Here is a 27827-nt window from a genome sequence, read left to right as displayed (position 1 = left end):
ATTGAGCAATACAATATGAATATGCCAGACACTCTGAAAAAGGCTATATTGAAAAAAGTAATGATAGAAAACATTATGTACATTTCATGTATAAGTATTGCTTTCGTTCATTAGTCCTTAATCTACACAGTAAATACTGGACTGGAGCATTTTAATTAAATTCAAATGACGTTATTTAGCATAATAATTTGTCTAAGACGCAAGAATGTCATATTCTGGAGCAACGTGCTGAAAGAGCTAAAGGAGAAATCGTGACTATATAGAAGTTTTTCTAAAAATAAAAACATATCTTGCAAAACATGAAAAGCTCATTAAAAGAGCATGTAATTGCAAAATACATACAATATGCTCTAAGATTAATAAATTAAACGTGCACTATAAGTGTGTTGCTATCGTAATCAACACAAGAATCCCTGTGTTGCCCCAGAGGGAATTAACCTGCAATTAGGGAATGGAATCTATCTGTCAATCTATCCCTGCAGCTCCGGCTCACCTCGACGAGAAAGTGGCCATCTATCGGCGCAAGTGGTGGTTACGTAAAGGAACACATCTCTTTTGCCGAATCGACGGCGCCCGCAGCAGCGCGCAGGTAGCACAGACACGAGAATCGAGCCCAAACTGCCAGCGCGGCACAGCGACTCAATTACGTCTCGGCTCACTCCGCGGCAGGTTTCATTACAGCGCGGAAACTTCACCGCCGAGATGGCAAGCAACACCTCCTCGGAGGGCAGGCCTCTGGCCACGCCCCTCCGACTCCTTCATGCTCCACCCACTTCTAATCCCCTCCGAGAAGAGCAGTTATGGAATGTCAGCAATGTCGAAAGTTCAGCCAAGCTCCCAAGGAAGCGGCAGAGTTTCGAGAGTTTCCGTGAATCGCACTGGATTCGCATGGCACCGTTCCCACGGCAACGCTCCCTGCGTCTAAACGATGTGAAAAGTTGAGCACCTACCTCCTGAGCCACCAAGCTGGAGATGCGCACGGCGCGCTTCACCCGCGTGTTGCGCCGCTCGCCCGCCGCCCCTTCCTGGGGAATGCTGTCACGCCCGCTGAACGACATCTCGCTCATCATCTGATCGCTCCCCCCCGAGTATCGGGCATCGTGCCGGCCGGCCCGGCTCGGCCCGTCCGCCCCACGTGCCACTGCTGCCAGCCCAGTGCCCGTCGTGGCCGGTGTTGCTGCTGTGGCCCCCCCGCACCTTGCTCGGCCAGCGGCAGGAGCGCGACACGCTCGCCGCTGTCGTCTGGGCGATCTTGGGGCCCCGTCGTTGAGGGCGCGGGGGGGATGGAGGGGAGGAAGAGGCAAGTGCGGCTGTGGCGTCTCCCGGGGGGTGCCGGCGTGTCTCCCTCCTCCTCCTTCTCTCACTCTTGCCTGGTTGACTCTGCCGAAACTCTGGGGCTGTGCAGTCACCCCCCCCCCCCCCCTCTCTCTCTCTCTCTCACTCGCTCGCTCGATCTACTCCAGCGCCGTGAGCAGACAGGAGGCGAGACCAGCACCGTCCTGCCTCATCCTCCGCACCCTCGTCCTCCAGCAACCGGTCACAACTCTCTCTTCATCCCTCTCCCCTTGCCGCTTCTCTGTCTGACGTTTTAATTCACGCCCCCTCCCCTTCTGTCCCATGAGCATCAACAGCAGACACGCCCATCTGACATATGAATACGAGCACGCCGTAAAAGTTGGCGGCCCGGAAACGTGCCGCTTCTGTTCCGCCTGCTGAGAGCGTAGCGACGCCGCGGCGAGGAAAGTCACGGGGTGGTGAAGTGACAGCTGAACTCGCCTTATCGGACTGAATAAAGCCACCAGGACAGAGGGGACAGCTGTTGACAATGTACGGCTTCCGTTGTGCCACCAAGGATCAAAGGGGAGCACCTGGTAGGGACCAGCAGTTGAGACCCCAGACGCCACTGGAATTAGTTGTACTTTGACTTCATATCCAGGCTGAGGTGGATCTCGGTGCTATTTTACAACAGCGTCACATTCATGTCATAACTATCATGCACTAGAACACTAGGTGGCCAATATAAAGTTATGGCGTCGTGACGTCCTCTGGAAAGCACATCGTTGTGGCAGGTCATTAAGCATTTCATAGCGTGTGACTAACCGGTCATAATTGTTAATAATACTTTGTGACAGAAATGGCAATGATCCCACCCACAAACTGTCAAGTCCACCCTCCCACCCCTGTCAAAATTGCTTGTCTGTGAGACGGGGAAAAAAGTGGCACACAATTTTTATACACAATTGTACCAGCTTGCAGTATTCATGTTTGGAATTCTGTCCAAATTCTTCCAATCGTTAACTCCTTTCACTCTCTATGAAATCTTGCACTCCCTCTTCAACAGGATCCACATTCAATGCCTGGACCATGGAGGTCTGTATCAAATTAAAATATCCCTTCCAGTGAACAAATTTTGCTAAACAAAGAACCCCCCCAAAAAACAATATATATATATGTGTGTGTATATATATGTGTGTATATATATACACATACACACCCTTGTATATATACATCTGGAAGGCACAACTTAACATTTCCTTCATCCTCCAGACTACTTGCTTCTATGCTGTTTTATATATTATCCTGACAGACAGACAGCGAAAAAATGTATATATATATAATTATTCAAGCCATCCATAACAATAAAAAATACAACGAAACTAGAATTAGACTTGTGCAACTAGTTAAAAAAATTGAAAACTGGGTTTAATTACACCAGGGCGCACTTGTTTCGCTGTCTGACAATGGGGAAGTCCTGTGAAGTCAGACTTCAGAACCCGAGAGCCGACGCGAATGCATTATTCATGCGGGATGAATGGGCCTGCCGACGGAGCTCGCTCCAGAGGCCCAGTGTGACTTGCGTCAGCGTCGTCGCGCGGTAATTATCCTTTTTGCAAAAGAGCGGCTCGGCACGCGGCCCAGCAGACCTCCCTGCCGTAATCTGCTACCTCTGCCATCGGCACAATTAACACAATCCGAAATGCAGTCTGCCCCGCGGAACGAGGGGTGAACAGGCAACTTTTGGCAGGTAGACAATGCGCCAGGTAGGGTGAGCGCTTAGCTCCTTTTGAAAAGAACCATTGTTAAAATCCCTTATTCACATTTACACTTCAGCCACCGACAAATTGACAGGCTCCGTCCACGAAGGGGTCTTTGTCCCAGTTAATTATAATTTATGAAATCCAGCACGATGTTGCACGTTTATTCCGTTCATTTGTTTATTTAATTTTTTGAGTGAAGTGAAAGTGAAGTGATTGTCATTGTGAAACACTGCAGCACAGTCCAGAGGCTGCTGCTGAGTTGCAGCAGTGTGTGGGGACGGTGACTGAGTGGAACCTTGGTGGTTCAAGATTTGAACCTCCAACCTTCTGATTACAGATCCACTTCTTTACCCGCTAGGCCACCACAGTATATACAGTAATATAAACTGTTGTGCTTAACATCGTATTTTTTGTTTGTTCTTATTAGTGATTTACATCTTGTTGTGTATTTTCCATGTTCTGCTTGCAAAGGGCATATTAAAGCATTCATTGGATTATGAAGGTTTTCGGGAGTAATTTTTCATTGTGTTTAATTGTGTTTTGTTCGCATTACCCTAATTAAGCCATGGCTGGAGTGGAAACTCTCTGTTGCGGGGCTTGAGGAACACAACTGGGAAATGTGGGAAACCAGCGACACGCCGCAGACTTTGGCATTGTCTATCACGTCCAACAGTCTTACAGGACAGAGCACCACGGGATGCTCCGCAAACGTGCAATACTTTTCAACTCAGCAGCAGCCTCTGCAGTCGGCAATCAGCGCAAGGTCCCCTTAGTCCTTGTTAACTCGCTGACTTCCAAGGAGATGAGGCTGCATGGGACCTCTGGTGTGGCACTCTAACACAAAACACTGAAGTTTCAGTTGCAATTACCACCCAGTCGCCATCAATATCTAAACTCGTGCTTTTCTCGGCCAGATACACAACACTGGTGCAAACACACATACACACACCCAGACCCAAAGGAGGAGAGAAAGCACTCTGTAAATATCCGTATTTTCCAGCGAATGTCGAGGTCAATAAAGATGCAGCGAGCCGAGCAGCGCCTGCAGTCGGAGGCCGTGGCACTTTCGCCACGGTCTTGACTGAGAGCTTCATTACTGTAATGATGAGTCTGGGGAGGTTGGGTAAATCACGGCTAATTAAAAGCCTTCGCCACTGCGTCTTTGACGAAGAGAAATAAACCCTGGACAGTTCACCGCTCGTGATTCCCTGAGTTATCGCTGTTCACTGGGCAGTCGTGAAACACAGGGTTCCAACAGCCATTAAAAACCTGGAAAAGTCAGAGTTTAAAAATAGAATTTCCAGGCCAAAGGGTGATGGTTAAAGTTGTGGAATATGGAATAAACATATAAAGTCAGGGAAATTTCATTGACATCTGATCGACACATGAAGCACGTAGTTCCCGTAAGACTTTTCAGGAAAATTTCATAGAACATATGGTCATGAAAATGTGCCTTAGACTCATTGAAAAGTCATGGAAATTACTCCCCGAAAACAGGAAAATTGTCTTTAAATCTTCTTTACTGCAGCAACTGTATCTGCATTCAACAGAAAGCAGCATTATAACAACAGAGAACTGTAGCTTGTGTGTTTGTGACCCTCACTTGCTGTGACGAGTCGATGCAGAAGCATTTTCCTGCAATGGAAAAGCTGTAATGGGAAGAGATTTGGCCAGTTAGAGGCTATTTTGACACAGCATGAGGTTTGACCTTGAGGTCAGATGCAAGGCATTTTGTTTTACACTACATGGTAGACCGCAGGGGTACGGCAGGATTTGTGTTCACCAAAGTGAAATCTACAAGAATTTAACCCCAATTTTATTTGTATGCCATTAACATGTTTGACTATAAAACAGAATAATACATTTTATCAGTATTAACAATCAAATGGTGGTTCTATGCATTAAAATCTGTTAAAACAGGTGATTATTGTAAACTGCATTTTGTCCCGAATCAAGCAGCCCTGATACAGACTTCTAGTGAGGCTAAAGAGCTTGAAAACTTTAGGGATCTGACCCCCATGCCACGCCCTGACTGACCAACCCCTGCTTCATGCATTGCTGTCATTTTATCTCTCTGAAACCACAGGGTGCTTGCATATTCTCCCTGTTCGCAACAAACCGACAGCTCATCAATCTCCCGGCTCATTTATTTCATTAGCTAAGATGCTCATAAATAACCGCGCCGGTCCCCACTGTGACTGAACCAATGGGAGTGTTCGCTTGGCCCCGGCCGCCGTGGCAGATGAAAGGTGAGATTATGAAGGAGGTTACCTACCCAGGAAAGGTTATTACATTTGGATGGCTCATTACCTCAGAAGTGAAGTTTATTGATTGCAAAAGTCCATCAAATCAGGCCGGGACAAATGTCTCGCCGCTGAAGAGAGCTGGAATATGTTATTGACCGCGCTATCGAATTCGAACGCGGTGCTGGAGGAGAACAAGTCATTTGTGGACCTACAGATCAGCAGAGGCTGCAAACGGTGCTTTGTTTTGCCTTTAAATAGAGTCTTTTACAGATTATTGGCCCCTTAGAGCCTTCAGCACCTGACATGCATGGTCTGTACACAGTTAGGCCTGGTCCATTTGGACATGTGAAATGAACGCCTTCTGACATTTCTGCTGCATTTTGTAGGTGCGCTCGATTGGCCTTCCACTGGCATTCGCTTGACATATAATGTTTGTCAGGATTTTGGCAGAAATTGATACTAAATTTGTGTGCACCGTTTATTCAACATCATTTGAGAAAGAAATAAAAATGTCTGCGTCCACCTGACACCACCTTGGCACACAGGGCCATGTCGGTTCGGATTTTTATCTCCATTAATAATAAAATCCTTCACTTAAAAAGCCTGATCTGTAACGTTTAAATGTGAAACATGGAAAGAAGCAAGAAATATAAAAACTTTTTCACACCAGTGTACAAAGATGCTACACATCAGTCAGATCCCCCCATGGGACATAAAAGATTCAGTGAACTCTCCTCATGACACCTTTTCAAGCTTCTTTACCAGGTGGGGTCCACCTTAAGGCAACTCAGGGGATCCTGTCCTGCTCAATTTTTGGATTGCGGTGTCCTTACTGAATGAAACTTGCCCAAGAAAATTGAAGTCTTGCACACAAATTGCACAAATAGAGAGTTATTAAATAATTGTGCCCTGTACTCTACTCAGACAACTGACCTAAAAAGGACAAGTGACACCACTCTTTAATGTCCAACGCGTTACTCCAGAGTAGCTCCATTAGTTTAATTATGCCAGTTACTTAAGCCGTGTTGTGAGAGATGTTGTACTCTTGCTTAAATATCTCTCGCGGGTGGGGGGATCAAATGCATTTTTAATCGTCCCTGCTGCACAGGGCCGTCTTCTTTTTCAATTACGCCCTCGTCTCGGGGACCTACCTCTTCAGGTGGCTACTCCAAACGGAGAGGCGAAAGGGCTCTGCCTCAGATTTATGGGGAACATTAGCGTAATGCTATTATTTTATGTTCTCCTCAGTATCCATAGCAGTTTCCCAGGAAGACCATCCATTGCTCTGTGAGTTCCACTGTACTTGTAGGTTTTTCGGTACACGTTACGCCCGTTTGTCCAAACTGTGCCGGGACTCACGATTCCCCTCACGACGGTGTAAATGCGCGGCCAGGCAGGCTGCCAATGCCGTGCCGAACGGTCGGACTTCCCATCTCCTTCCATCTTCAGGAATAATTAAAAACCTTTAGAAGAGAGCCGCACCACCATCCTGGCCCATGTCAGGAGGATCGGAAGCAAATATTAAGATGGAGAGGACACCACACCACATATCTGGAGAAGGAGGAGATAGATTTTTTGGACAATTATACTGATTACATTTGCATTGCATCTCAGTAATCTCAGGAGCAGCGAGGTGAATTGCACTCACTGTGGGCTCATGCAGTGATACTCTCTGGAATGACAGACTTCAGAGGAACCTCTGTACATTTTCCCGCAAAAAACGTCCTTGGCAGCTTTCGTCAACTCTGCCAAAAACATTTCAGCATCCGTGTGCCAAGTCACATTGTGAACTGATGGAGAGGATGCATCATTATCTAGGACATGAACTTTGTTTTAAGCCTTCAGACCAACACAACAGCTCTGCTGCAGTTCCAGCTAATGACGTTACACTGGAACAGAGTGTGATCTTAATTCAAGCGCAGGTCACCATGAGATCATTTATGCTGTCTAATGCCCTAAATGGGACGAGATTGCAGAGCCATTTTTCCAAATGAAGCGAAATGCCGTGATCCTGCAGAAGGTCACTGCCAGACCACACACGGCTGCCACCGGCGTGGCCATGGTGCCCTAAGGTCGGATGATGTGCAGGTGCTGCCTTATCGCCTAACACCCCAAAGCACCTTTAGGATGCCCCAGAATGTGACATCTGGAGACGTGGAGGCCTGCCTGCCAATGGCCATGTAATAAATATCGTTCTTCTACAAGAATATTATAACGTCCTGCAACTTCAGGTTCGGCAAGGTTGGTACTTGATAAGGTTTATAAGCTGGATGATATCTTGACAAAATGTTATTATAATGGCCCACTTACCCTCAAAAAAATTACTTATATTTATAAAATACATTTATACAATATTTATACAATAACAATTAATATCTTAACAATACTTTTCCTTATCTGTCAGATAATAATAAAACCAACTTAGCTATAAAGGAATTCTTGGACTCCTTTATTATCAGTGAAAGCAAACTGATTTTCATTGTGATAACACAGCAAGCACACGACAGGCACCAGGGAGCAGTTTGACGATGCATTGCTCAGTGGCACCTCTGTGGAATCTTGGCAGTTCGGGATTTGAACAGGCAACCTACAGATTATGGGTATGCTTTCTTATCCACTAAGCCACCACTGCCCCACAGGAAAATTAGGAACAAGAACCCACAGTAAAACTGTTATAATTTTATTCTACATGTTCATTGTCATTGTTTATTTAACATCATTGATTGAGTCATTTTATCATATATCTTACGTTAAAATAGCAGGTATTTAACCTAAAGCTGAAGCTATAATTTCACCTTGCAAGGTTAACTGAGGTGTACACAGGCATGGTGACAGTTTTGCTGGTGCATCTCAGATTAAATGCAAACCTAGGCAGCAAACCTTGACACAATGAAAGCTGCCATGATCCATTTGAGACACTAAAGCTTGATCCAAGAAGAAAGCGGGTCATATATGTCGCAGTAGGTTTACTGTATAGACATCAGTCTGGAGATCCTGTGATGGACATCCCTTAGGGATGTTATTTTGATGTTATTTAGGTGCTCTGTTAATCCAGGATGAGGTTACATTCCTGTATTATTTATGCCTAGAATTAACTCAAGTCCTTCTGACCCAATGGTAGCAAACATTTCCTCCTTTCACTGATCAAACTAGACATCCTCAAATTACCTTAACCTACTTTTATTTCCTATTTTAGAGGAAAATAAATAAATATTCAAATGAACTTTAATACCAATTTTATCTGATCACATATTAAACCATTAATCTTAGAAAACCTCATCAGATTCATTTATCATGAAGGTAAAGGTTTCGGTTGATCACAATGGCAACATTTCATTCTTTAATACGGCAACAGTGCACTAGTTGAATGGAGCGACGCAGCATGTGAAGTGCCTGTGGATGCAGAGCCGTGTTGTGTTGCCATTGTTCCAGTCCTTTGTGCCACAACAGATAACAAATGGTACCATTACTTTCCTACTTGGAGGCTCTGCAAGCTGCCCCACTTACTGTGGGAGTGCTGAGGTAGGCAGCTCTGTTTCGTGTTCCACTCATGCATCTTCCTACACCTCCCTAGGCACCAACCCTCCTTTCTGGGGAGCCAGTGTTGACTGGCCCAGTCCAGGTGTTCCTCATGTGCCTGTTTGAACAATGCTGGTTTAGACCGCAATGGAGAGAGAAAAGTGTGGCATGTTTCACGTCGCTCTCTAGTCAACTGGGAGGAGGCCGGTGGAAATTCGGAGATCGGCTGTCGTCCGGGCCCCGTCTGCGGCCCGAAATGTCTCCTGTCTACCTAAATCAGAGCAAATTTATTGGCTCACTCGCAGCCGAAATCTGATACTTCCAGCTGTTTATTTGTCCAGATGGATGAGTTTTTCCACAGAGCTGGAGAAAATTAAAGTTTTTTTTTGCCGGAAGGCTGTTGTCAGCCTAAATCGCTCCACATCAGTCACAGGCATTATCTTCTACAGAAGACAGAGCACCAGTCGTCTTGGCACAGAGATGCAGCATCAGCTGCGTTTCACATCAACCGACCCAAGAAGACCACTGAGGCGTTATGCAACACTGGAGGTGAGAAGAAGGACAAAGCCTTTGTTCCTGATCCCGTTAACTCTCTTGAGTGCGCAACCATGTCCATACACTAAATGAGGGCCGTGGATAAGATGGACCCTGGAGACTGATGGCTTATGGGTCGAAGGATAAGACTACGGGGACGCCGTGTACCTCAAAAGCACTGTCTGGAAGGTCAGGTGGCTTCTGGTAGGGCTAAATCAAGCTAGAGCACGAAGTTAATTATTAAGCTGACACTAACGACTCAGTGTGGAGCGGACAGCCCTCACCATCGCTCACGTCGTGGCTGAGGTGCTACGATGAGTCACCGCTTCCTCGTTAGAGCCGCGCCCCTCCCCGGAGGCCAGCTAGTTACCGAGCCAAAAGTCGCGATGCATCACACATCTCATGCCAGCCCTTAATTAACAAGAGGCGTTCACATTCATCATACAGCTGGAATTAGTCCCCTTTACTGGGTTGGTTATTCTCAAGGGACAGGGTCTCAGAAACATCCAAAGAAAAACGTAGAATGGAGCCTCTAGTACGTGAGACATGGCAAAAGTGTTCATTTGTTCTTAGTAATTGTTGACCGTTCCACCAGAAGCAGAATGATAGGCCTGCAGCGACGCGTCGATCGATGACTTGGTTCTAAAAAAAACGTCGATGTCAAATCCAGTAGTCGACTCACCAGACGCACGTGGGCGACCAAAACAAGGCAGCATGGCACCCCATTGTGACTCGTGACGCCGGAGAACAGAACGATGCTCTCGCCAATGTTTACTAAATGAATTGGATGTTTGTGTAGTCAAATATTTGCATGAACAGATGTGTTTTTATGATCACTGGAAATACATTATAGTGCAGATAAATACCTCTAGATTAATATGAGTACATTAGTTATACTGTTGCTCTAGTGAGAACCTGATAATGATGTACACCCCTTTCCAAAGAACAGCTGCTAGATGATAATGAAATGCATTGTTGGACATAACATTACTTTTAAAAAGTTTGCCATGTCAGCATTCAAATAAATGAATCTTTTGTGTTATCCAGGGCAAAGCAAAGAACATTTCCATCTTCACAATGTGAACTCCACAGTGTTTTGTTTTGCACTACAACTTTTTTTTCAAAACTTTTAAACTTGAGTTATTGGTACTGTAAAAGAGTTTTGTTTAACAAAACCATTTTGTATAACACTGCTGATATTTTGTTTTAAGATGTAGATGTTTGGCTTTGGATACTTTTGTATAATAAAGTAATCTATTTAATCTTTAGTGGCAATTAGTGATTTTATGCAACAGAAAAATAATAGTTAGATAAATCGTCTAATTAGTCATTAGAATAGTCAACTATTCGATAAAACAATCGCCTGAATAATCGTTTTAAAAATAATCGCTTACCCCCAGCCCTACAGAATGGTGAAGCAAGCAAGTCAGATAATGTTGCTAATGTCCAAAAGAGCAATGAACAAGTCACAGCCTGAAAAAAACCTTCTGTAGTATGTGCCATGCAGACGGTTTCATCATTGACAATACCACTGTTCCCGGGTCAACAGAGACCAGCCTAGAACCACCAATAAAGGGCCTCTTGGGCACCTCTGGAGGTGAAAATAACCTTTTCCTGCACTGCTGCAAATGAGAGGGACTTCCCACCGGTGCGTCGAAAGGTTTTAAAGAGGCTGCTCTTTAAAACGGAGCTCTTTGTTCCCCCATAAGCCCGTCTGTGTCATTTCAACTTTGGCACATTGCCGTCGGGCATCCTTTGCCTTCCTCTCTCTCTCTCTCTCGAGATGATGAACCCGAAAGTTTGGGAGGGAGTGGAAAGCGAGGCGATGGGCCTCCTGAGATATAATTAACAGTGCCTAATACAAACAGAGGCATCGCGCGTCATACGGCTAAATCCGTATGCAAGTGCCTAGCGACACTAGGGGGCGAGGGAGCCCTCCTTGGTCTGAGGACTGTGATATACTGACATTTTGAAAATAAAGAAGAGTTTTGTTGGCACTTTTATGGTCTTGTCAAGTAAATGTGAAGATATTTTACAATCCTTGTGAAAATGCTACTGTTGGCCTAATGATGGTTGAAAGATGTATTTTGAACTTCTGGATTTACAAAACAGGAGTTTATCTCTGACCATCCCACTAAATCTCTCTCCTCAAAGATGAACGTCATTAAGTTCTTATTTGCATCTGATTTGACTGCTTTACCTCCTACATTTTTTTCACCCAACTTGCAAATATGAGACATGCAATATGGTTACAGTCGACTCATATTTCTGCATCACATTTAAAAAAAAAAACATATTGCCAGACATATAGATTTGCTACGTCACTTTCACACACCACACAGTCCATCCATGCAATAAATATTTTAAATCGGCTGTGATTTGAAATGACACTCGCTAATAGGTTTGTAATGGCATGATTAATTTGCCGTCATGTGAACAATTGGATGAAAAGGAGGAAATTTGCCGGATGGCGGAGCAACACAGCTGACACTTCCAATAAAGCTTCAGCATGAAGCTGTTGACAACATTCTTCAGCTGACGGGGCAGCACCCGCACTGAAGTCTCATAAATAATGTAGCATGTGTGGTGTTTTTTTTTTTTTTTCCTTAAAATAATTTATTTTATACAGACCAGCTGACTAATAGGGGTCATCTGGGCTAATAAGATGTGGCAAACTGTGATTTGAGACTCGACCCGTGATGAATGAGGCTTGGGCCTACGGGTTCAGCAAATATCTGCTGCTCCAATGAAAAGCGCTGCCATCACTTCGCTTGAATGATGCGACCAAATCCAAAGGACAGGGGACACAAAAGGTGGGAGACCATGATACTGCAAACCAGTCATATGTGTTTCTCGGTTAGCTTTAGCCTACGATAGAGTTTACTGGTGAAAAAGCATGTTCATTTTCGTGTAAAATCATCTTTAAAAAACCATCTGTTCAATAGCAGATACTGTTATTACAGACACATATCACCTGTTCAGGGATTTGACAAGAATTGGACACAAATTGACAATATCATTGGGTGACAAAAGAAAAAACGTGGAACACGGCTTGCATTAGTAGAAGAAATGGTACCTCGTATGAACATCTGCCCTCACCCACACAAACACAGACATTGTTCCACTCCACCCAACAGACAACCCGGGGCTACTGGGTCTATTTATGTTGACTTGTCAGACTTGTCTTACGAAACCGGCTATTTTTGTAGTAGTTTGCTGCGCGTGGGTGTCGCTGTCAGTAGCATGTGCAACCGCGGCGACGTAGTCCCATAATCCATCTGGTGAGACGGGATCCCGGCGCGGGGCATTACTGCTGTCATCGCGATCGCGTTTCCGTGTTGGTGAACCGTGTGCGCCTCGCACTCCGGCCAGGGGGCGCACACTGTGCCTTTAGTGGCGTCCGTGGATCTTCCCGCCTCGCCTAACGGTGGGGGCATACGGCCCGGCTGGGGGCCGAGCGGCGCTGCGTTAGCAGAGCGCTGGAGCAGAAGCCCGGCCTCGTCGAATCGCTTCTTTAAAAGAGCCGCGAGCTGAGCAGGCAGATGGCCTGACGACAGGCGACAGGCCACTAAACAGGACGGCGGGTGTTCATCGCGTGACCTCCTCCTCCCGCCTCGTCCCTTACCCTCCTTCCGTTCCAGACGGGACCCGAGCGCTCCTGTCGCTTTTTGGCTTTGGCTCCGCCACGCCCGCTGCTATCCCACCATGCACCTCGTCCCTGCGCTCATTATCTCAGCCCGGGTACCAGGAAGGACCGGGGGGATGAGATAATCACACGCCCCCTACGCCAAGCCTGGGGTCGTGCTTCACGCCGGCCGTTTGACAGCAAAACACAACTTGCTGTAATAAACTGACTTTCTTCTTTTAATAAAGTGACAATTGTCACCCAGCGATAAACACGGTAATAATAACAGCAATAGTACGGTAAAAGACAGGATAACGAGTGTCTGAAAAGATCCCAGTCAATCCATGCCCAGCGGCATCAAAAATGCTGTGTAGGCAGAGGTGATTTTTAGAAAGTTTGTTCATTTATTATTACATTCACATTTACAGCATTTATCAGACGCCCTTGTCCAGAGCGACTTACAATCAGTAGTTACAGGACAGTCCCCCCCTGGAGCAACTCAGGGTTAAGTGTCTTGCTCAGGGACACAATGGTAGTAAGTGGGATTCGAACCCGGGTCTTCTAGTTCATAGGCGAATGTGTTACCCACTAGGCTACTACCACCATTTATTATTCTTAAGATTGCACTCTTTGAAGTATTGCACTGTATTATTATTATTATCATCATATTATATTACGTACTGTATACACAATATATACTAAATATACCCATATAGTGATATATTATCATATTGCTGCTACTTGTCCACTTTGTCTCGACCTGCACTATATTATTGGTCGAGCACAATGTCCTTTGTCATGTTTTTATGTCGTGTGTCTTTCCATTTGCACAATGTCTTTTTTCACACTGTGAATTCGTGAATCTCGTCTCTCTGTGTACTTGTATATGGTGAGGTGACAATAAAGTTCACTTTGACTTCGTTACTCCACCTCTTCGTTCTCCACCTCAGTCCATCGAGTTTTGGAATGGAAAACTTAAATTTGGTCCAGGACCAAATTTAATCCACAAAGGAAATATGCTGAATTGGTCAAGATCAATAGGTTCTGTCATGTTGCGGGACCCACCTTGTGGTACAAGCTCCCCTCCCTCCCTGGTCTGCTTCTCTCATTAATTGCTTTAAATCAAGGCTAAAACATATTTGTTCTCTGTGGCTTTTAACATTTACATTTACGGCAGGCGCCCTTATCCAGAGCGATTTACAATTGTAAATTTAACAGTTTAACAATTTAATGATTTAACAGTTGTTACAGGGACAGTCCACCCTGGAGACACTCAGGGTTAGGTGTCTTGCTCAGGGACACATTGATGTGCTCTAGGCTTTTTTTGCTATTAATTAATTTAATTTATTATTTCTACTGTTCTAATGCATTTTCCTTTTATTTTGTATTTACTTTTTAGATGCATGTTTTTTTCATGTAAATAAGTAACTTAACTAACAATACCCCAAAGATGCCTTTACATTTACATTCACAGTCTTGCTCAGGTACACAATAGACCACTAGACTATTACCACCTTAGATCCCATTAACAATGGGGGATACGGCAGGATGACGATAGTGGGTGATAGCGTAGTGCTGATATTTATATTATTTATTTATTGGATATTTATTTTCCTGCTGATATTTATGCTGGCAGACAGGACATCATCAATGTTGGGGTACAGGCAACATGCTGAAACGGCAGTGTCTCAGAGGTGTCCCAATTTCCTCCCTAGAGGACCAACACTCGGCTTTAGTGGGATTTCCAAAGAAGTGTGGCAAGTAGCAATGGGTCAAATGTATCTGTTTTTTTTTTTTAAGAAATACCTGATCAGGTCCCAGTGACCCAGAAATTTGCAATAAAAAAATGTGGCTTATTTAATTAGTTATTGAATTATAGATGCATTCCCCACACCACAAAAATAAACACTCTGTGCAGGCAATAGGACTGGATATTACAAATAATAAGGCACATTTTGAAAAGGACAAGAGTCACGAGCTTTCTCACTTGAAAAAATGCTACATTTTTCTAAACTTCAGGGCATTTCCGTAATTGTCAGGATTGCCTGCAGCTGGCCTCCACACCTGACTTTAATCCTGACGCCCCATAAATGCCGGAAGGTTCCGCCCGTTCGGGGTCGCTGGCATTTTCGTGAACTCTCTGCACGAACTTGACCTAGTTTTGTTTCATGTGTTTTGAGTTCTGGCAATCGCCACACGCCTACGGGTTTGTTTATGTTCTTTATTTAAGTTTAAATCGTTTTCGGCCACCGCGCCAGTCTTTATTTGTATTTCTTTGTTTATTGTTAATAAAAACCCCTTCCCAGTATGTCAGACCTCTGCGCTTCCTTCCCCCGTAAGTCCGTAGTCGTGACAGAATGCCAGCGACCCACCCAAAAGCGCAGAGGTGGAAAACAGAGGAGAAGAAACGCCGCGAAGGACGCAGCCCGGCGCGGCGAACGCGGACGCCAGGGGAGAGACGCGCCGCCCGTTCTGGTGGAGCGTTTTCTCCCCGAGAAGCCGTGGTACGCGGCGCCGCGTGATGACGTCACCCCCGGGAAACTCCGCGAAACCCGGAAGCGACAACGTCGGCGGGTGAGTGGGCGGAGCGAGGACGTTGGCGTCGGCAGCAGCGAGGAAGTGACGTGGGCAGCGAGCGCAGAAGATGCGACCCCCACGATCTTCGGCATGTCGAGCCAAGAACTCTGCGCTCTGCTGGCAAGGCTCCCCGTGGACTGGGACGACACGGACGACGACGAGAGCACGGGAGACGAGAGTTGGGCTCCGCCCATCGCGCCAGTCTGCGATCGTCGCAAGGTCCGTGGGGACCCACGTCACTTCCAGGGGGGTGAGAAGCGGCAACAACAACGGCGGCGTTCCTCCAGCGAGGAGGTGGGCAGCCTCCAGCCCGAATGGCCAGAGTACTGCCCATGGGAGCTTATCGCGCCATGGGTCCAGGATGTCCGCAGGGTAGACGACCCTTGGAGTCACCGGTGGGAGGACACGGATGACGAAAGCGATGATGACGTGGATTTTCGGTGGGCGGTCGGTGCCGGGATGGCTCCGCCCAGCGTGCGCGTCCGAGATCATCGCGGCGTCCGTGATGACCCATGTGACTTCCGGGGGTACGAGGTTGATACGGACGACGACCAGGATGACGCCGTTTGGGCAGGCGGTGCCGGGATGGCTCCGCCCATCGCGCCCATCCAGGAGCGTCACGAGGTCCGTGGAGACCCACGTCCCTCCCAGCAGTGTGAGGAAAGCTGGTGGAAGAGGGCGACGGGAGGTCGCCAGCCAGCAACTGCGCTGCCGGGACTGCCTCGCAGGGAATCCTCCATTCCTGCTCCAGTCGCCGACCCGCCTTCCCTCTGCCCGGACGTTCCCCAGCAAAATGGCAGCGCAGCACCAGCGTCCACACCTGCTGGAGAAGACGTCCACCCCCCTCCACACCACACACCTACCACCATCTCCAGCGACTTGCCCAGCCCCGTGTGGGACCGCCCAATTGTCCCGGGACCCTTCAGTGGGGCAGCAGACACAGACGAGATCACTACCATCCTCACGTGTCTGACTGGATCAGCATGGGGCTGGAGCACAACCCTCTGGCAGCAGGGAGAGACAGACAGGAGTTTTCGGGACTTCCAACAGAGACTGAGGGCGGAGTTTGATCGGCCTGAGCCAGGGATCGAACTCTGCCCCTCCACCACATCCAGTGCCAGTCAGGATCCGGGGCAAGAAGACCCAGCACTGGTGGGCGACGAGAAGGTCGCTCCTCCTGAGATCCTGGCTGTGCCCCCTGAGGAGGTCCCGGAGAGCCCAGAGAGGGAGCCAGACGACCCTCTCTTCTGTCTGTCTCTGTCTGTGTGTGTCTGTGTGGCATATGTGTCCGTATGTCGCCCCCACTTCCCCTCTTTGTGTCCACCAGATGGCGACCCAGCCGCGGAGCCGAACCCCAGGGAGGAGGTTCCTGACCCGAATGTGCTGGTCCAAGGCGAGGTGGACAAGCCCCAAGGTACCCCTAAGTCCAGCCGGGGGGGGTGCTCCCCCAAAGAATTTTTTGGGGGGGTGCAGTTCGGGTTGGGGACTCCTCCTGAGGGGAGGGGAGGTGGGGAAGCGATGGAGCTGGGTCCTCCGGTAGCCAGTGAGGAGGGCGGGGCAGGCATGGGCCTGCGTCTGCCTCCAGAGGGGTGGAGCGCCATAGAGCCCCCGGGTAGGCATGAGGACCCAGCTGGGACAGGCAGGAAGAGGGCCTGCTTGTCCCAACGGACGCAGAAGGGGCTAGCCGGATGGTCTGGCAATGCCCCCCCCTTGGCACCAGGGCCGGGCAGCGAGAGGGGCTGCATAGTCCCAGAAGGCACCAGCCTGGGGTGCCTGGAACAGTCGCCGGAGGCTCTGGGACAATCTCCCTGCGCGGTGCAGGGGGTGACACAAGATGTGTCAGAGGGGACATGTGGAGACAGGGCCCCACACGTACCCAGATGGATCGGCCCTGGATTATTGTGTGCAGGTACGGGAGTCCGGGGCCGTCCATGCGGGGGACCACGCCGGGGAGCCAGGCCGAGGGTCCGGGGCGCCCATGCGGGGACCACGCCGGGGAGCCAGGCCAGAGGGTCCGGGGGCCGCCATGCGGGACCACGCCGGGGAGACCAGGCCGAGGGTCCGGGGCCTGCCAAGCGGACCACGCCGGGGGAGCCAGGCCGAGGGGTCCGGGGCCGCCCCCAAGCGGGAACCACGCCGGGGGAGCCAGTGCCGAGGGTCCGGGGCACCCCAAGCGGGGGACCACGCCGGAGAGTCCAGGACGAGGAGGTCCGGGGCCGCCCAAGCGGGACCACGCCGGGGAGCCAGGCCGAGGGTCCGGGGCCGCCAAGCGGGACCACGCCGGGGAGCCAGGCCGAGGGTCCGGGCCGCCAAGCGGGGACCACGCCGGGGAGCCAGGCCGAGGGTCCGGGGCCGCCACGCCTGACCACGCCGGGGAGCCAGCCCGAGGGACCGGGGCCGCCACGCCTGACCACGCCGGGGAGCCAGCCCGAGGGACCGGGGCCGCCACGCCTGACCACGCCGGGGGAGCCAGCCCGAGGGACCGTGGGCCGCCACGCCTGACCACGCCGGGGAGCCAGCCCGAGGGACCGGGGCCGCCACGCCTGACCACGCCGGGGAGCCAGCCCGAGGGACCGGGGCCGCCACGCCTGACCACGCCGGGGAGCCAGCCCGAGGGACCGGGTCCTCCAAGGGGAGGATACAGCAGGGCAGGAGCCCTGTGGTTGCCGCCGTCCGCCCCGCCGCCTCCACTGATGGTACTGTTGGGGCTCCGAGGACGTAGCCCTTGGAGGGGGGGCTCTGTCAGGATTGCCTGCAGCTGGCCTCCACACCTGACTTTAATCCTGACGCCCCATAAATGCCGGAAGGTTCCGCCCGTTCGGGGTCGCTGGCATTTTCGTGAACTCTCTGCACGAACTTGACCTAGTTTTGTTTCATGTGTTTTGAGTTCTGGCAATCGCCACACGCCTACGGGTTTGTTTATGTTCTTTATTTAAGTTTAAATCGTTTTCGGCCACCGCGCCAGTCTTTATTTGTATTTCTTTGTTTATTGTTAATAAAAACCCCTTCCCAGTATGTCAGACCTCTGCGCTTCCTTCCCCCGTAAGTCCGTAGTCGTGACAGTAATTGTATTATTTTATTCATTATTGTTGAAATGGCTGAAAGGGCTAATAAAATGAGACCATTTATGCATGAATGCATGTGGACTTTTTTCTTCTTTTTTTATTTGTCTGTATTTGTTGAGTTCATGGAATATGTTCATGGAGCATTTCTCCACACAATGACTCCAAAGCTCGGTGTCAGTGATTAAGCACAACCATGTCACCCTGCTCACTCCACTGACGCCTCAGATGAACCTCTCTGGTCCCCACTCCCCTTTACACTGTTGATGGATTTGTCCTGTGAGGGAAGTGAGCCTCAGAACAGAACGTACCACTTTCCAAATGTTGGGGGGTTACATACGTGCATCTTGTTGAACCAGTTTTATGGGAATGTGTGTGTTTACTGTACAATACTATGATTTGTGTTGATTTAATCATTTCAGGAATCTCTATATTCGAAGCATATATATTCAAAGTTTTTTGGTCTTTTTGAATCTCATCCAAAATGCAACATCTGCGGAGCATCATTATCTTTGCAGGCCAAACAAACTGGCGAAGGCAACTTTCAAGGCAACCTGGCAAAAACACCCGGCCTCTCAAATGTGAACCCCTCAGTTTTGCTCTAAATCAATGGTGCTTATAGCAGGAGCCGACTCAGACCCAATTCAATTATGGTTTTGCAATGAGGTGGAACTCTGAGGCAAGCCCAAGCCCTGCCCACTGTGATTAATGGTGCTGCGCCCCCCAAAATAGGTCAGTCACATAGGGAGGGGTCCTGGGCTGGGGAAAAGGGTGATTATAGGGGCTGGGAGTTGGCAAGATTGCCTACCAATGGCTATTCTTAATGTGTGCTATTTATATACAATTTACATACATAGTATGCTATCTATACTTTTGTATGCACACACTGCATGCTGTGCACACCAAAGCATGCACAGCAATATATTACATTTAAATCCTATTTGCATTAGGGTTGTCACTATGCTGGAAAACCAATATAATAAAGATGTCCAACAGTAACATAAGTTTGTATTTAACAATGCAAAGTTGGCAAAAACATTTACATTCCTTTATGTCATATGAAAAAAGGCAACAATATCAGTATATCAAGTCTGAACTGATTTCTCAGAACTTTTGTAAAACTTTTTAGACATAAAAAATTTTGTTATGCTGGCTAGGTCACACATGAACTTTACCATTTTATATCATGTATTATAGCCACTAACCACTAACGTAATGATAACATAGCAGAAAGCTAATGTTAATTGCTAATAGTTAAATGGCTGCCGATTATCCATGTGCTGGCCAGATTTATATTAAACACAGTTTTCAAGTGTTCTTTTTATTAATTCTCAGAGGCTGCACTTTATGGAAGTGTGTACATGAGCATAAACACAACTGCACACCAAATTGTGCTCAGTGTTTCCCAGAGATTCTGAATTTAAGGACATTGCATTTTATGCAATGTCTTGCTGTTCCTGGTACAGATGTATTATTAATAAATGCAAAATAAATGATAGGTAAAGACTAATGGTGTTTTTCAAAGTGGTTGAACTGTGCTGGCCAAGTTGCTAGCCACTTACTGGAGTTCATTCTTTTCTATCCAATACTTCATAGATGATGTATGATGAGCATTTCACCATCTCTCCTCCCAGACTTATGAATTAGCAATGAAGCTCTATACGGCGCAACCTAATAGCCAAGAATACTTTCATTTTAAAATTTAAAAATGAATATCGACTGCCCATTTTTCTCATTTACGCCAGAAGGGGAATATCGATGCCCCCCATTGCTGTTTGCCCCGTCCTAATAACTCACGGTGCTCAAGGACTTTGGGGGGGATGGATGCTCTGACCCTATACAGACCTATCACTCACTATAGCGTGCAGCTGTCCACCATATCTGCTGGAATCAATCAAACTTCCCATCAGGCCTTATGCAGCGAGCTGGGGGGAGTAGATTCATGCATTTCCCTCACTGCTCAAAGACAACCTGCCAAAGTTCACGTAGACCCCTGTGTCGCTTTAACCTCTTAAACTTCTACTTCATGTTAGCGTCATTGGCATTTTTTCCCAGGGACGTAGCCTGTGGTTCTCATCCCTGCTGGAGGGCTTGGGGTTAATAGAAAGTCTTTAATAACATGGTTTTATTAGGATGCAAACCTTTTTTATGGCAGAAATACGTTTCTTACTCCATACCACCAATCCATAAACAATTACTCTTGCTAAATAGAGTTAAATTCAAATAATACATGTACATGCTCTATACATATAGATAACTATACATAATTAATGTATGGTGATGCAATGCATAACATATATTGTTCCTAAAACTCTAAAGAAACTTTTTGTCATATATACAGTATATATGTACACACACACACACACACATATATATATTTACATTTACATTTACAGCATTTATCAGACGCCCTTATCCAGAGCGACATACAATCAGTAGTTACAGGGACAGTCCCCCTATATATATCACGAGTGTAGGGAGACTTAACTTCTTAACTTCAGACTGCTGTTCTGCTGCACAAATTATAAAGATAGACAACATGCATTTATATATTTATTTTTTTGACACTTCACATCATCAGCACTCCCGAGACTTCTTTGAACCGTGCAAGAAACAGCACAAGAGAAAAGCTTGTCTCGTAACAGTGACGCTCAGACTTTGACACATGGCTTCTTCAAACTGCTCTGCCAAAAACGATATTTAATACCGAGCAGGTATCACAGCTGTGAGGGTTTCACGTTTGAATAATGGCAGCATTTACAGGGGTGTAATTTTGTCTTCATATTTTAGAGCCAGGTCTAGACCAGCAGAACACAACATTCTGTAGAACCCAGCGTTGCTTTATATGCTGCAGTGTAAAATCTTCATATGAGGATGCATGGTGCAGTAAGCATCTCTTACATAAGAGAGCTGAACAGGACACAGTCTTAAAAATGGATCTGATTGCTGAACTGAGAGTAAAGCGAAATTATGTTTGAACCGGTAGCTGAAGTGGCTTAGAGTATTTATTTTATTTTTAAAAATCATATTTAAATCATCAAAGAGCAGCTGCTCGACTTAATTCCATTATTGGGGTAATGACAAAGAATTATTTAAGCATAATAAATAATTTGATGATGTATTTAAAACATTGCATCTCTTTAATGCTGGAGCCAACAGAGATGGCAACCACATCATAGGCCTTCGGAACAATGAGTGGTAGTTTTGGACAAACCATTTGGTCAACAATAAGAGCACAAAGTACATAAAATGTCCTTAAATTTACTGTGGATGTGTGTTTGTGTGTGTGTGTGTGTGTGTGTGTGTGTGTGAGAGAGACATAAAACGGATGCGACATCCGAGAGAGAGAGAGAGAGAGAGCGCCCTTCAGTTATCACACAAATGACCGCGCACATGGCCACACAGCAACACAGCTTTCACTTTGGCTTAGGGCCGCGGACTCGTCTCTCCTGCTCAGCACAGGAGCGTGGCATCTTTATGAAACAGAATTTTATTAACGTGTGCCTTAAACTCATTATAGTTTCTATACGCATCTTTCTATACGCAAGATATTTCCCTTATGTGCATTGCATAATTTCAATTTTACAAAAAAAAATCCATAGGCTGCCTGTTAAGTGTCATCATATTGAATCTGTGTCCTCATGCATTTCAGCAAAACAGCTGTTTACTGGAATAAAAAATAAATAAATAAAGGCCATCCCAGCATAATTCCTAATGAGTTTCTACGGCGACTGCCTCGAGTCAGAACTCGGCATGAACACTGCATCGTCTAACATAGACTAACTTCTCATAAACTTATGAATAAATGAGACGGTTCAATTAAAGGTGGTGTCGCCGCCTCCGTAGTTACTGCAGCTGTCAGCCAATGGAAACTCTACATATGTGTCTCACCCGCCTGTGCTTAGTGAAAAGTTCCTACCATTCTGCCACTGGCATGAGCCGTCCATCCCTCCATTGCATCAGACCACGCTGGAGTGTTGAGGCCAGTGGAAGGCTGAAGTGGGAGTGTGTGGAAGTGTGTGTACTAGTCTCTATGTACTGCATGGTAGCGTGTGTATGTGAGGTACAACAGAAACCTGCCTGGTTGCTGTGAGTGTGTGTGTGTGTGTGTATCAGCAAATGAGGTACACAAGTCTTTTTCTATGTGTGTGTACGTGCGTTTATGCTCAGGCACTGGCATGGCCATTCCTGTCCTCCTTGAGGACCCTTCCAGGTCCTTCCTCAGAGACAGTAACATCTCAACTGATGCTCAACCAGGCAGAAAACTCAGCACCAACACACACACCCAACATAGCCTCCAGAGACCCCTCTGGGCTGCAGTCCATCGCAATTCAAACACATCACTGGGCATCACTGAGTTCAGTCTCAGATATTAGGAAATACGGATGAATTATGGATCATCCCTAATTAAAAATGTAACAGCGTTGCCCCCGTTCACACTCAGATTAAAGCCTATCGGGGCCTGGAGTCCGGCGTTGCCCCCCACAGGACAAGAGTGGAACTGACGTCCCAAATTACTAATGACAAGCGCATTGGTGGGTGGATGAGGACATGAAAGTGATCTGTTGCAGGGCAACTCTAGAGGTGGGACACAAATTAAAATATGTAGAACAAATGCATTTTAGATTAAACAGTCATCAGTGTCTCCGGTGGCTCTGATCTCTTATTAAATCTTCATTTAAGTGATATTGTTTAGATTGACATTGAAGTCAGAGAGGGTATTTTGGACCGGAGAGCTGTAAATATCCCTATTGATTTAATGCTACAGCTATTGTCTTCTTAACTGGGATTCATGATGGGATTTCTGGCCCTGATAAATACCATACATACACATACACACACAACATCACATGGCAAGACCCCAAGACATTCTATCAACATTCTATCATTTTTATTAACCCTATTCAAATATAATCCTCATCTGCTCTGTCTACAAAGAGGCTTATTTTATAATATAGAAGTAAAACAAAACAGGTGATGATTTTTGAGATGTCGCCATGCAATCACATGACAGGTTCTTGTGTGCTGTCATTGGACGGCTGCTCTCTGGTAATGAAAAGCCACCAGAGTTTTTGCCAAATATCACATCACTACCTGGCAACACCCCCCCCGCCCCCCATGAATTCTATTTTACAAACTACATCCCATTCAGTTGCATTTCTCCGTGTTTGCTGTGTGACACAGAGAACACAGAGAAGTGTGTGAGTCAGCAGCTTGATAGGTCACCCTGTCACTGTACACCGTGCCACCCCAGCCTGCAGCAGAACAGCGTCACGCACGTCGGAAAACATGTCGGAAAAGGTCACACTTCATGCTAAACTGCCAGTCTTTGTGCAAAAGCGCACCGTGGGAGCACCAACTGCATGTGGACTCCAAATGTCACGCAGAGGCCGAACATTTACTCTGAGTTCATTATGGAAGGTCTGGGGTCAGGGTACGATTGAGAACAATCAAAGTTGTAAATTTAGACAATAAAATGATTTATTACTTAATTATTTCAATACTGTTATAGACAATCTTGCAAGAATAGACGCACTGTATCTTCTCAATACATTTAAGGCAACAGATTTTAAGCAACATGTCAAGCCCGCGAGCTGATGGGGGAATGAAGTGCAGAGGCGGGACATTCTGGGAAACAATGATTTATTAAACAAAAAACAAACCAACGCGAGGGCCGAAAACTGGGGAAACATAAAGGGAAAAACACAAACTAACCCGCAGGCATGTGGCGATTGCCAGAACTGAAAAGAACTAAACTCATAAGTTGCACGGTCCACATTAAATGTTGCAGCCTCGATGGGCTGCTCAATAAGTCCTTTAGAACCGCCCTGCTGTCATGCAGATTGGTGCCAGGTGTGTCTCCTAGGTGCACCCAATCACGACACAATGTCTATATATAATTGTTTTTAATTGATGCAGTCAGTAAAATGTAAATATACGTATTTCTTAAGAATGAGAAAGTTAAGCATTAATGAACACATCACCTTATTTAAAAAAAAAACCATGTATGCCAGGGCATGATGGGTAGTGAAAAACCATTCAATAAAGTAAGGGCCTTATGATTTCCACAATGCAGAAAACGGAATTGTGGAATCCAACGAATAAAATGGAATCTGTTATAAAACGCGGAATTTGCGTTTCTGGCCGCTGCAGCCCACTTCATGTGTTTCCGGCTGAGGCGGGACTCAAACACAATGTAAACGCGTGGTTAGCGATGGTGAAGAGGAATGCAGTGCTGAATCCAGACCACTTGCTCGATCAATTCCACTCATGCGCGTGCATATACAATGTTTAAGATGTCCTGAGAAAATTACGGAATTAACGACCACTTACAATCAACAACTCATAAGAGAAACTGAGAAAAGAAGCTAACTAGCGTGAGCTGCTCACGCAACAAACCAGCTTATTCAAAACGGGGTTTTATTATCATGGTTCCAGTTCATTATGCAAGTGGGCACAACTTTTTTTTTGTATTCCAGATCTCCCCAATTTTTATTTGATTCATTTTTTTATGTTGAGGTCAAACGTGAAGCACTTTTATTTTACAAAAGGAAGAATGTGTAATACTGTTCTAGTGAGGTGAATGATGGAAAGATGTTAGCAAAGACAAATTAGTAAAAAAGAGAATAATCTAATGCTCTCAAGAGTTTTTGCAACGTCATAAATAGAAGCGACTTAGTTCAAAAGGTTACGATGTACACTTCAACCAGAATGAATGGCAAACTTTAAAACTTCTTAAAATTACTTAAATTAATTACTTAATTTCTTAAAATTACTAATACACCCCTGGAGCGTATTTTGAAGAATCAAATACATGAAACATCAGATTGATTACTGCTTTGAAGAGACTCCAGTATTAAACATTTTGCTTAGTTTTTTTGTTCAGGTATGTTAATATAGTCCCAATAAATACCCATAAATGAGTAAATTAATAGACGAAACCTGTGACTGGTAGTGCAAACAATGCTAGTGCTAGCATTCTTCACAGTGAAAATTTTGTTTAACACTCAATCAATACAATCAAATAGGTTGGTTCGAAATTTACAGCATATTTCCTCAACGCTACTACATAATTTTACAATAAATTATCAACTACAGGTCACAAACATGAGAAATTAGGGCGGAGTTTGAATACAAGAACAGCAATTGTGATGCAGAGCATATGTGTGGTGGTGTTGGTTGCTAATAATACAGTAAAGTCATTAAAAACTTGCTGATATTTTCCAACACAGTCTCACTCCCAGTGCATCAAAAACTGACGCTTGGTCAGAACCCTATGCCGTCGTTTGTTGACATACAACACCTCTCTCTGCATCTCTTTCAGATATGGAGGGTTGTCAGTTGATTCAAATGCAATCCCATCCACATCGCTATTAGACACTGAGACATTGAGATCGTGCTCTAGCCAACCACTGCACTTTGGTATTAAATCGACAGGCACAAACAACTTTCACCACAAATGAAACTGATTAGATATTCAATTCGCAATAAATGATGGGACACAAAATTCAACTTGAATTCTACCTACTTTGCCATGAATGCACGTACAATGTAATTTTGTGTCCCATCATGCATTGCGAGTTAAGCGTCCAATCAGTTTCAGTTAGCTAACTGACCAAGTTACGGTGAAAGTCGATCATGCCTGCGTTTAAGTGGAAGTGATTCTCATTGTGAAACACTGAAATATGTCCTCTGCTTTTAACCATCACCCTTGGTGAGCAGTGGGCAGCCATGACAGGCGCCTGGGGGAGGAGCAGTGTGTGGGGACGGTACTTTCCTGATGGCACCTCAGTGGCTTCGTTACCCGCTATGCCAACCACTTCCCCCAATAGTAGTGACCATGGAGATTCCAGGGATTTAACGTGGGATCTTGTACATGCAAAGCATGAGCTCTACATCCCCATGTTCATAAATCTGCAATCATTTATACATTCTCCATACTGACGTGAAAACTTGCCACAGGGACGGATGATCAGAGCGCCTGTGAGAGCCATGGTCGGGCTAATACTAAAGTGAAGTGGGCGGCCGGAGCACAATCTTGGAGCGTCTAATAGCAACACGGATGGGATTTCTTTAGAATCAATTGACAACCTCTGTGTCTGAAAGGGCTCTGACCATTCGTCAATTTTTTTCTGTGAGACTGTGTTCCATATGCCTGCCTGGCATTTTTGTTCTTTCATTAATTTAGTGTCTTACTACGCCTATGTAGATTTGTAGGCCTATGTAGCTAATTTTATCTAACACTTTTGATTGCAAAAAAGTACAGGGGGAACTGTAACATTAGTATTTGAATGAAGCTTATTTAAGGTCATTCTCAGTGTTGATTTTTCTGCTATAATAGACATAATATTAGATGTTACATTAAAATACATCATGCATAATGTGTTTATATTTTATGCTAAACAATGCTACAAAAAGGATGCTAAACATGTTTATACCCACTATTAAATCATAGTAAATTAAATAATCATGTTTTCGTCTATGTGTATTAAAATCATAATACCAAAAAGTGGCATTATATTGAAATATTTGGAATCAACAAAATATGAGTAAAATTACACAATCTCTCAAAAGGTTTTCTTGAAATGCATTAGGTGTAGAAGGTTAATGAGGGGAAGGGTGTTATTCTCCATTGGACCCACGTCTCCGTAATGCAGGTAGATGGGCCATCGGCGCGGCATCATCTGTCATCATTTAATCCCAAAAGAACCGATCCTCTTTGCTTTCCATCAGAACAGGAGAGACACATGTGCGCAGCTCAGAACGTCTTGTCCTCCTGCCAAGTGTATTAGTGTAACCCAGTTACATCCAGCAGGCCAAAACAAATGCTGCCCAAATCCTCCTGATGCTGAACATATCGCTGGAATTTTTATTTGAAGCCTTTTTTTTTTCGCCACAGTGATGTGTGTGTCTGATTGCTTCTGCTGAGCAGCAGCGCAGAAGCAGGAACTGAAATAATACTGACGAGAGATTCAAGCTCAACAAAGAACAACAAACAGCTGCATGCCTACCCAAGTTCTGCCCACTTTCTCCTTAGAGTTAAACCCTGCCCTTCCACCATGCCATAACTCTGACTCGGTCAAATAGTTGCAATGGAAGTGCACCACTGGAAATGGAAATGGAAGCCATTAGATGTTCATTATCTGCTGGATTCCTTCCATGTCATGAGCTACTATCTCAAAAATCAAGACAAGGTTGGAGAACTATTGTTTTTCATCCAGTTCCG

General features: G+C 46.0%; 1 protein-coding gene across 3 annotated transcripts in view; it reads right to left on the bottom strand.

The window, feature by feature from the left end:
• Positions 1-27827, bottom strand: part of LOC114783672 (potassium voltage-gated channel subfamily H member 2-like) — a 141500-nt gene that overhangs the window by 37361 nt on the left and 76312 nt on the right. The gene's annotated exons all lie outside the window — the stretch shown is intronic.

Source organism: Denticeps clupeoides, unplaced genomic scaffold (genome assembly GCF_900700375.1).
Source record: "Denticeps clupeoides unplaced genomic scaffold, fDenClu1.1, whole genome shotgun sequence".
NCBI lineage: Eukaryota > Metazoa > Chordata > Actinopteri > Clupeiformes > Denticipitidae > Denticeps > Denticeps clupeoides.
This window is presented reverse-complemented; position numbering and strand designations above follow the sequence as displayed.